Source organism: the organism of the source record quoted next, unplaced genomic scaffold (genome assembly GCF_019419815.1).
Source record: "Pyrus x bretschneideri cultivar Hongxiangsu unplaced genomic scaffold, Pyrus_bretschneideri_v1 Contig6, whole genome shotgun sequence".
Taxonomy (NCBI): Eukaryota; Viridiplantae; Streptophyta; class Magnoliopsida; order Rosales; family Rosaceae; genus Pyrus; species Pyrus x bretschneideri.
Genome location: NW_025999798.1, coordinates 54,352 through 66,905, shown reverse-complemented (window position 1 = coordinate 66,905; position 12,554 = coordinate 54,352). Strand labels below are relative to the sequence as shown.

The 12,554-nt window shown below is 35.2% G+C and overlaps 1 pseudogene; it reads right to left on the bottom strand.

Moving 5' to 3' along the window:
* Window positions 1–341: 341 nt before the first annotated feature.
* Window positions 342–2,258, bottom strand: LOC103947183 (annotated as a pseudogene).
* Between the last annotated feature and the right edge of the window lie 10,296 nt (window positions 2,259–12,554).

Below are 12,554 nucleotides of genomic sequence, written 5' to 3'. Positions count from 1 at the left end.
TTAGTACTACAGCAACAACAGCTACATTTCTGAAGGGATATGAAGTGAATAACCAATTTCAAAAGGAAAATCAAGAACACACCTGAGCACGCGTGATAAAAAAAATACCCCTCGCATGTCGTGCGATGAGGCTAGTGATCACAGTTCGTTAGACGGGTATAATGAGAGGTTGGTATGGTAAGATTCAACAGCGCTCATTGTTCTATTTCAAACGATTTGAGACAACTTGCATGTATGACGAATCTGTGATCACCATGTTGCAGACAACGAATGAACTTACAATCCCATATTGTTTAAAATATAGATAAACTAACATATATGCAGTTTTTGACCAGAGATGGTAAAAAGAAAAACAAAACCAATGGATCAAATGGTAGATTACACAGAATCAACGGGAACAGCTAGGTAGGCAAACACCGGGAATCGAGTCAAGTGATAATATCGTTAAGGACGGTAAAATTCTGTCGTCTGGTTCTCCTTCGAGAATGGAATGATAAACTTCCGGGTAGAGTTTTAGGGTTTTATCCATGCTAGAGGTCTTCTCATAGAGAAACTGGCTCACCAGGGGATCAGTCACCTATTCTGCAGCTCCATGAAGAACTAGGAGCGGCGCTGAAACCTGAGATATCTCCAATTTTGTTAGTCCGTGACATAACAACAAACTCATGAAGCAGCAAACGTAAGAATGGATGCACATCCGACACAAAATACAACTGAACCTGACCTTCTCCAGTTGCATCTCGATAACGTAAGTAGCCTGTAGCGGTTCCACAGCAGTTTTTAACCACACGTTGTCGTTGTAACATATCACATTGTAGACTGCCTGATAAGGGATGAGCAAACATTGACTCGGTTATTTCCATTGGATACCAAAATTCGAATCCTCTGAAAGCATGCAGGTAAGGATGTTTTGATATTACACCAATCCGTATCCATCACATTTTTCATACAAGTGAATTCACGTGGACGGTGGATAGGCGAAATGAAGGACGAACCATTTCCCTTTTTCGAAGGTCTCTGAAGGCCAGCTCCGCTAATTCATTCTGTGGGACAAGCTTTGCTTTCGGCATAACTTTTGACATGAGAGTTAATATCTTCGGCACGGCCGCTGGAGGTGTTACGTCCTCTGCAATCTTTCAGCAACTCAAGGTAAGAAAATTTTCCATAATGAAAAACAATGTTCTAGACAAAGTAAAATTTGGTTTTGCAACTTCGGGAATCAACTTATAGAAAATTCTGCACAAACTATAATCGAATGGATGCTTTCTTGATTTGTCAAGACAGTGCGATGTCTGCAAATCAGCAGAGGATTCATGTAAATTCCTAACGAGGTCTCGCATAAAAGCCTAATGAGGTCATCACAAGGAAAACAATGATTCTTAACAACGAGACTCAACCTTTTGCTCTCTACATGGAAGCCTTTAAATTCAATTGAGCTACAAGGTACGACAGAACTTCATGATAAAAGAAAGTTGAAATCGAAATGAATGAATCTTAGTTTGTAGTGCGGCTAATGTGTATACTGGAGCAACAACTGGCTTACTTTACACATTGATGCCACAAGAACTACTCCATCCCATGCATATGATTCCTTTAAGTGCACCTTGAGAGTAACCACGCCACGCAAGGACTGCCCCAGTATAAAGCGGGGAAACCCTTTCAACTCCGGTCTTAATGTCATTCATAATTTTAGGAAGAATTAATCAGTCTAAGATCCCTGATAATACTTATTTCCTGTCGAAATATGCAAGGCAAGACCTTTTTCAATTAATTACGCTAAAAGATAATAATGTAGGATTGTAGTATCTAATGATCAAGATGCTAATCAGTGTAACACCTTTAATCTTGGTGTATACTGTTCAATAACATCATCAGCTAATTGATCAAAGCTTGGGATGTAACCACATGCAATCCTTCTAAAAGACCAAAACCCGGATATATATATATATATATAGTCCATGGCATATCCAGCTTCTGAATGGTAATTCAATCAATGAGATCAAAAATTAATAAACGCTTCATGTCTGACGAATAAAATTAAGCACCGGGAATCAAACCGTGTTACAATGTCATCAAGGACAGTTCTGTCATCGGGCTCCCCTTGAAGAATGCAGTGAAAACCATCTGGATAGAGCTTCAAAGTGTTGCAATGTCACAAAAGCAAAAGCACTTTGCAGAAATGGCAAACTGACCTTATCCAACTGCGTTTCGATATCACTCGTGGCCTTCAGAAGTTCCACAGCTGTTCTTGATCGCATGTTGTTGTTGTAAGAAATCACATTGTAAACGACCTACGGAGTCCTTTTCTGCTTTTGTGGATGTTTCATCTGAGAGATAGATTTCCGGCGAAACGAAGGAGGGCCGCACGGTCGAAAATTCGGAGTTGGAGAAAGGATCATGGCTATGGATGAACTGGCTTTTGGAAAGTCGAGTGGATTCAACGTTTGATGTTCAAAAGTTCGTGCATTTGTTTGCACGAACCATCTCGTTGACCACGGGCAGTGCGTTGCTCTTTGATTTGCTTGTACCGAAGAAAACGAGAAGATCATAATCTTGCCTTAATTATCGATTTATGCTCTAAAATTCAATATTTGCTCTAATTTGCCAATTGAAACTTAAAAAATAATAACAGGTGTCAACAACAGTAGATATGGTTGTATTGGATAAGCCACATAGGCAAGTTAGTTAGGATTGTTCTATATGTACTGTTGGTTTAGCACTATGTGCATTTTAATGAAAAACCCCTCAGTTTTGTTGTTCTCTCTCTAAACTTCTCTCTAGCATTTTCTCTATTTCTTTTCAATCCTTTCTCTGTGTTCATCAATGGTGTTCATTGATTCTTCTCACTCAATACTGTTATCAAAAAATAATTTACTTCAACTTTGCACTTCGTAACTCACTTTACTCTATGCTGTTGACTTTTACTTTATTCTTTGGAAGAGAGGCACCATGAAACTAAGAAATATATGACGTTTTCAAGGAGTTGATGAGAAAATGCCATGATTATCTAAATTTGTACTAGACTTTCTAGAGCTTGGGTAGGGACCAAGGTGAAAATCGAAAAAATATTATATAGGACTATCTGACTATGGAATTTTCATATCGAGTGGGATTACATAGAGTTGGATGAGATATAAAATATATAGAGGTTTCATATTTTTGTGAGAGGTGCCCTAAAAAAGACATAATCTGATAAACTCAATACAAGCTTTTATCTTTGAATTAAAATACAGAAAACATTAATCTATTTTCATTAGCTCATAAATTCATTTTTCCTTTTAACGAGGGAAAAAAGAAGATGAAATTGGAGCTCTACCTCCAATAGTTTATGGGTGTTGACTTTGTTAATCTACGGGTGTTGCTAGATTACAAGAATTTAAGAGCATGTTTGATATTCTACTTGAATCCAACTTTTTAAACTCAAAAACAATTTTCAAGTTTTAGGCTTAAAAAATTTGTTTGGTATGACTATTTTTAAAAACTGAATTTAAGACTAACTCAACCAAAGGTGAGTTTTTAGAGTTTTTAAACTTAAACTCACTCCTTTCTTTTCTCTTCCTCCCCCCCCCCCCTCTCACTCCAAATCTATCTCTCTCATTTCTTCTTTCTCTCTCCCCCTTTTTTTTTTTTTTGACCCTTTTTCGTCTCCTCCAATCCTCTCTCTTCATTCTCTCGGTTCTTTCTCTCACTCCTCTTCCTCTCTATCTCCTCCGATCCTCTCACTTTTTTCTCTTTCCTCCAATCATCTCTTACTTTCTTTCCGCCTCTCTCCTCTTTCTCTCTCTAAGTTATAAGATTTAAAATTTTTAAATCACATACTAAACAAGTTTTTGAATTTTAAATAAAATTGTTTTAAAAATAATTCTTAAGAAATGATAAAAAAAATTCAAATATGATACTAAATAAGCCCTAAATCATCATTGCTATTGTGTAGATCATCTCACCTTGGGTCCATATGACAGTTGTTTGGGCTTTCTGCCCAATTGGGTCACCGTGGGATTCAACTCCAACCGAATGGGCATTAGGCAGCTTATTGGGCTTAAAGACTAAAGCCCAATTGTCCCTTTCAAACTCGTATTTCTTTTCTATAGTTCTTTTTAATGTATTGTTATTGCTACTCACAAATGACTTGTTTGAGAAGTGTTATAAAATGTTGAAAGGACATTTAGAGAAAATATTTTGAAAACTAATTCTTAATAAAAATGTAAGTTAACCTTGAAAAATCACTATTTTTCAAAATTACTTTCTATAAAACCGTTTTCAATCATTTAAAGGCACTTCCCAAAACAGCCTAAAATATTATCATGGACTTCTTATATGAACTTTCAATTGCCTTAGGATAAATTTGAAATACATAATGACTTTTTTGAAATGTCGTGAAGAACTCTCTTCTTGTTATGATATTATGTAATATGTGATTACAAATAAATCTTAATTAGTGATTAGAAATAGTGGCACTCTTTAACAATTGAGAAGCCATATTCCATTTGACTTCCATTTCAACAGCTCTCCAACTGGAAACCTGGGTTGTCCCCAAATATTTAAATATGAACAGTAAATCAAACCCATCTTCCAAACTCCATAAACTAACAATAATTCTTTGTTTGTATTATGTTTGTGTTTAAATAATGATTTAATAATCTAATCTTCTCGTAAAAGAAGAACTAAACACAACACTTCATCATGATAAGTGCGGCGACCATTCACTGTACATGTCTAGATGACCAACAAATGCAGTGTTAATCCGTATTAAGCCAAGTGGAGAAAAATAAAATACTCTAACCAAGTTTGTGTAATTAAAAAACGTGTCGTTCACCAGAAACAGTATAATCGTGTCGTTTTTTAGTTTTTGTTTTTATCGTTAGCTTCTAGTATGTCTCTTTCATCTTGCTTGTGGATTTTTTAGTATACTTATTTAAGGGATGTGATTAGTAGTTAATGACCCTTTGGCATTTTTAAGTTGTAACTTGTGCCGCCCAAGAGTAATCTCTAAAAAAGACGGAGCTAGAAATTTATCGCAATGAGAGCGCACAAAATAGCTCCAAAAAATATGTTACTTTTCATTTGTAATTTTTTTCTATAAAATCTGTTATGGTGTAAGTCATATGATTCGTTTGGAAGATATGCATTATATCTAAAAGTCATTTCTCTCTAAAAGTCATTTCTCTCAATAAAAATTAAAGTATATTAATCATAATTAAATATTTTACTGCTCCCAAAACTGCATTTGACACATTAAAAAACGGCAGTTGAGACATATATTTGTTAGGCATGTTTGAAAGGGACTTTAAAATGACTGAAAACGTTTTTGGTGAAAGTGTTTTGAGTTGAACATGCACCGGAAGTGCATATGTATTTCTTGCAAGAAGTACTTCAAATGCTCTTTCAGGATTCACTTGCATTTTTATCAGTAATTAATTCTAAGACTAATTTCATCAAAAGCACTTTTGATGATCATTTGAAAAACACTTCGAAACACATATGTTTACATATCAAATGCACTATAATTCAAATATGTGTTGGTCCTAGTAATGTATCTAATGATTATTTACAAAAGAGATACAATCCGAATAGGTTTTTTGCCTTTCTTTGCATGAACATATCTTTCGTGTCAGCACCGAAATTCAGTGGGAAGAAAATCACCTCGTTGGGGTCATAGTCACCCATTGAACCTACCTTCCTTTGCTGCTATCTATTGATCTTTACTTTCTGTGTACAATCTCTTATGAGTTACTCGTTGTATATAAATATATCTCATGTGTCAGATGATGAGAAATATAAGCACACTAGTGTTTACTATTTTACTTATGACATGAAAGTATGACACATTAGTGCATATCATTTTCTTGAATGTGAACACAAAACATTGATTATCTCGAAAGTTTACAAAGTTAATCCAAGCAATGAAAATTGTTTAAAAGATGGACATGGGTCCTCTCCGGATCAATGTATCATAATTCACCAAATCCATATATCCGAACTATTGAAATTTGATTCAACGGCTACAAGTAGGGGTCTATTTTAAAGGTTATAATAACTTTAGTTGTTAGATCAAATTTTAATGATTCAGATACATGAATTTGATGAATTAAGATACATGGATCCGAAGAGGACCCATGTCCTTAAAAGATAACGAACTCCAGTTTAAGTGTCAGACTTTTTACTTTGCGTGAAGAAGACAAGTATATGAATCCATTTGGTGAATTAGTTTTTCAACTAGAAAAAGCATTCAACGGTCAACAGTTCTAAATCGGTGGCATGATTTTCGTTTTATTTGCATTTAACTCTAATTTTAGTCAATTATTTTGAACTTTTGTAATTGATTAATTTTCTCCCTGTTAATTTTATAATTGCAAAAAAGTAATTTTATTCTTAATATGGACAACATATTGTGTTTTTTTTTCTTCTTCCCTTCTGCTATTAACTCCGTGCAATTTTTTGTTTGAATTTTAACGTTTAGGGTTTAGGGTTTAGGGAGGAAGTTAAAGTTTAAGGAGAAATGGACCAATTATAAAAGTTCATGAGCAATTAACTAAAATTAAAATTTAAGAATTTTTTTTTAAAAAGCTGAAATTTTCTTATGAATTTCAATTTAATCGATTATTTATGAACTTTTATAATAAATCAGAAAATTTGGCCAATACCTAAGAATCATCCGCAAGCGTGCGTGTATTCCTTGAACCACGCGTAACATGCGGCCCATTGGCTGCTTGATAAACTGCACGCACGAAAGAAAATGAACTGAAACCCTACTTAATATTCAAATTAATCCTACTATTACGATTGATTATTGATTAAGCCCCAATGCATCGAATCTTAAAGGGGCCATAATCCAATTCCAGATGATTAATTTGAACTTGTAGTCAAAAGGATATTAAAATAGTACGTATTGCAAATCAAAGATAAAGACTGAGGCCGGTCGAAATGCCAAAGTCGTTATTTTCAGGATCTCTTCAAGCTTAAATTCTCTGCCTTTTTAGATTAAAGTTGCTGGGGTCAATTCCTTGCTGTCACAATCGTTCATATCTACCCACATTTTAGCATCGACGTTGTGTCAATTATTAGAAAGATGGTAAGTAGCTCGCTATTAATTATATCGATATCGTTCATTAACTGCATAACATACACACGATGATTTAATTTATTACAAAAATTTTCGATGTCATCGTAAGTGAAATAAAAAATATAAATCATTTAAAGAGTAAAAACACTCAATATAAATTATATTTAACTTTGCAGAATTGTTGTATTCTTCAACAGCAACCAGTCAATGTCATGGTTTCAGGGGTCCAGGAATTGCAGTTGAATTAGTTGGAAATATTCATACCATGGTGGGTAATGGGAAGAGCTTTCAGTGTACTGGCAATGATGATGATGTTGATTATTTGAGCTTTAATCCCACCTTTTCAACACCGACTCTCTCAGTCATATCTTAATTTCAAGTTCTAAATCTTAGAAAACTTTAGGCACGATTTCAAAGAATTTCTAACCACCTTTCACAGTTTTCCACAGCACGAGTCATATAACTGTCTTGTCGTTCATCATCGTCGTCGCCGATCGACCTGCTTCTTAGAGCAACTCTACCGTGCTCTTTAGTCCGATGGACCGGCCATTCCACCAACCCAATAGCCAGAGCTACAAGCTCCAGCCCATGCAAGGCGTGTGGATGAAAAGGGGCCCGAGGGAGAGGCTCGGTAGGAATCGCTGGCCTGAGAGCCCGAGGTGGAGATGATGCAAGGTTGACGTCAGGGTGACGTCAGCCATGCTATTAAGGCACCCACTGGCCTTGGCGCCACCACTTTCGATCTTCTCACCGACGTTGGCGTCTCTCCATCTCCTCTTTCTTTGTCTCCATTTGCTTCTCCATCCTCCTCTATTTTGTCTCAAACAATCGCTCTCTCTCCAACTGAAATCGACGACACCAACTCTGATTCAAAGGCCTGTAAGATTTCGACCACCCGTGCGGTGGATCTGGTGAGAGATGGAGAAACAAACAGGAGAGACAAAAAAGGAGGACGAGGAGAGAGAATGGAGGACAAACGGAGATTGGAATTAAAAATGGCGCCGGCAACGGAATATTGGCCAGAATCAGTGCAGACTCCGAGTAGGTGGTTGTGAATGGGTGCGGAATCAGTGTATTCTTACCAACGATGATTTACCTTATCTGAAATTACAAATAAAATTATTTTGTATTATTTTATAATAAAAAATACAAATATTTTATTGCCTATTGCTAGGGCTATTCAGTGTAGGGGTGGATATGCAAAAGTCAATTACTGTTCATTAAAGACAGTTACTATTCACTGGATGGATTCAATAGTGAATAGCCCTAGGGGGCCTTTGCAACGCTGAAGTTGCTCTTATTGGCTTGGCTTTGCAACTGTCCTGGGCGAGGCAAACACCAACCTCACAACAGCATTGAAATATGTCGCGTATATATGATATTCTTTCTATACAATTTTCAGTTTCCTACTAGACGTGCTCATTGGATTGATGTGAGAACCAAGATTGGGTTTTCGTTACCAAATAGAATCTCTTCACAATATTATCCTCGAAGGCGATAAAGAAAATGCAACACTTGCAACGTACATAGCACAATTACTTTTTAGTAATCACGTACATAACGCAAGCTTTTAGTTATTGATGCATTGTTGGCGATCGTTATAAGCAGTCGATGTACACATTTTAACTGATGTAGCTAACCACTAATAATGTGAATCCTAGGATGAGGTGGGTCAGATATCCCTGCCGCCGCATTTCTGTCATATATTCTTTGTATTTGGATTTTGATCGTTTGATGTGACAATAAGCTTTTGAATTTTCTTTTTCTTTTGCTTTTGGGTTTTCACTTTCTTGGCTTGAGAATCGTGAATTCGTGTTTGAGTAATGCCAATGTTACAAAAAGCATTAAATCTAAAGAACGGTCATCACCAATAAATCCCGATAGTCCGTGTCACAAAACGAGGCCCCATTAGTCACCTAAGTATGCTAAATTATATGACACCATTCTGACCATGTACGGACGACATACAAAGCAATGGCATGGGTTTTTGAGGTATTGTGCCGATGATACATTAACGTATGGAAAAACACTAAATTAATATTGCATTCGTAACATGTAAATTCTTCTCCGCTAAACATAATTTTACTCTCAAACAGTAGAATAACTTTTTTTTTTTTTTTTTTTTTTTACCAATAACAACACCCTTTTATAAAATACGTGTATGGTGGACTATGCATGTAATTAATTAGCAACATATCCCTAATTATAAACAAGATCAATTAATGGAAACACAGTTAGTGTTGCATTTAACTTGAACGGATGTTGGAATGCAAAACAGACAAATGAAAACAGGATCCAGACATACAAACCATCTACTGCCGATGATACAATAAGGTACGTAACCATCTGCATCATAAACCACCTAACAAACCATCTACTGCAACATAAACCACTTAACAAACGTATATGGCTATGTGATAGTGCGATGTGAGAGAGACTACTCACAGACGCCATCGCCGGCGCCAAAACTGAAGAGCAAGCCATCTATCCCTGATCATCGCCAGTTTGTCACCAATGACCAACCGCCACGCTTATCCTTAAGTGAAGCCAACGCTACGTTGACAAGCATGCACTTCTTATTTATGCAGGCAGGGCGTCACGGCATGGCCTTCAGCATTTTATTATGTTTCCCAATGTTTATGTATATATATGTGTGCGCTTGTCCAATTTGTTTAGCATGCTTAAGACGATAATTATCTAAGATGTAGGTATGATCTATATTAATGTATTGCTAAACAAGATTAACTAACGTTATTATACATTATCGTACCTACTTCCAGGTGTCGAAATTTATCCACATGTTGGTTGATGTTTGCGTCACTAAATTCAACTGGCCGGCAAACGTATTGCTACCAAACCATTTGTAAGCATGGAAGTGGAACAAAAATAAAATAAAATAAAATAACACAACTGGATATATCATATATACTAGCGTGAGTCTGTGACAGTGCAATTTGCCAATAATATACTTGAAAAATAGTTAGCAACCTATTAAAAATAAAGAGGAAGAAGAAAACCAGACGAAAAGACTGCTGGAGGGTTTCGCAGCTGCTGCCTTCAGCTACTTGTCACTGCTAACACATTATAATCTAATCTAAGTTAAGTTTTCCGTTTTTTTTTTAAGAGGATGCAGAAAACAATTTGGGGTCAACTTAGTTGGCAAACACTAAACTGGTTATATATATATATATATATATATATATGCGACAATATTAATTTTGAGAAGCCTATTAATTGTTAGGGTAAATTATATTTTACACCTTCAAGTTTGGGCGCCATTATAAGCTTGCCTGCCAATTGAATTAACGGAACTATTGTCAAAATAAGGTCCTGCTCTCTTAAGGTCCTCATTTTGAGGATTTGTAAGGACCAAATGCATATTAGCTATAAAATTATATTAGTTTAGACCCAAAATCTTAAAATATTTTAAACTTAATAAAGCAAAACCAACTTAAAATTCATGAACCATTAGAAAACTCATTTTCTTGTTTTGCTATATTAAGTTGTCAAATATCTTAAGCCTTCATATATAAACTAATACAATATTGAATCTAATATGCATTTGGTCATCACGAATCTTCAAAATGAGGACCTTAAGAGAGCAGGACTTTGGAAACCAAACCTAGGCAACCTGCTTCTAAGCATAAAAGAACACTAGTAGACCGTAGTGCCAACAAGGACATTCATAAATTAAAATAATAATGAAAATGTATAATTAACTCAACAAATAGAGGATTGAGTTTTCGTCATTGATCATATATGTTAGAAGGGGAGGAGTAGAATCTCAACTTTAATAAGAAACCATTTTGGCCAGCAGGTTTTGAACCCCGAATGGCATGCAATGTAAGAGCCCCTCTGTAATGTCGAATTGTGCTTCCAATAACTGGGATTTTAAAGGGTTTTGGGAGGATGCACCTGACCGTTAATGAAAAGTTGGATTATGCAATCTTAAATTAAAATAAAAGGACATGAGATAATTAATCATTACGATTGAAAGACTTACTTAAAATAAGAGAGTTAAGCAAGAGAAAGATGCATCTTGTACTGAATTCTCGTGACACTTTGAAAATAATAATGCATCGTATCCTAACTCACTCAGGACCAATATGCAAATTCATGCATCATCCAATTTCCTCTCCAACTTAATGGTTGAATCTGCGTTTTTTAACTTGGTTTGACTTTACAATATCAAAAATGACTCCAAGCCAACAAAGCTCTCTGTTTTGCAAGAGTCATTGGGAGGTGAGAGAGAGGAACGTCTATCGTACGAACCATTACCCTTATTTTGTAAAGAGGCTATCCCAAAACCGGTACACTCTTCAGTCACAAAGGAACAACATTTCAGTTGCACCAAACTCACCCTACATTGACTTTACAATATGAGTGTATAAATATATAAATATATGTATATACGTACTAGAAACTCGAGTACACATGACTTGTGGGTTTGAAAAAGGGTATTGGTTGAATGGGATACCTTAACCGTTGAACATGACAGAGAAATTGATGTGTGAAAGAGAGAACTAAAAAGCATTAAGAGGGCAATTGGTGTTGCTTTATGGTGTTTGTTTGGTGACCTAGCATAGGGTTTTCCCGTGGAATCATTATAGGTCGAGTTATCTAGACCACAAGCCACTTATAAATGTTTTAGGCTCAATCATTTCAGATAATGCTTATACCTTATGTATTAAACGCAGTTATTGGCACGCATTTCCATCTGTTTATTGTCTCATTTGAGTTTCGTATGTTTAATTTCTACGATCTTTATTTTCAGAATTGGTCTAATCCTTGATGGTTCTACGAAGTATAGAGTTACTCGGTTGTTATTTCTGTGATATTATAATTGCTTCCTCTTCAAAAAAAATAAATTCACCGCCCGTAAGTCTTCTAGCTCTACAGGACATTGTTCGTTAGGAGTATTTTTCCCATCGTAAAAAAAAATTCATGATCTAAAAGTAAATTTTCTGTTCTTTTGATGCATAGGATGTGTGAATAGTGAGGAGAGAGGGCGTAAATAGAGTTTGGTGAACTGGTTAAAACGTGACACCACTATTTTCATTATATTTATTTATTTTTTAATAAGTAATGCTAGGCAAATTACTTTTTGTAAACTAAATTTTCAAACCATAAAATGTGTCACAACTAAAAAATAAGCATGTATTTTTAATTTTTCAGAAGTATATATATATACGAGTAATGTTATTCATATCATGTTTTTGTATCACATTTTCATACCACCTTAGGTGATATTTGATATAGACAGCCATATCATTTGAATTAATCAAATTTTTAAATTTAGTTCATTATTTAATAAATTAATAATTAAGAAAAATTAGTTAATTAAATTATGGTTATGGTATACGAGGAGTCTTTTTCATTCATTTCCTTGGGTTTTGCAAATTTTTCAAATGATATGGCTGTCCATATTAGATGTCACCTAAAATAGTATTAAATGTGTATAAAAACATAATACGAATAACATTACTCTATA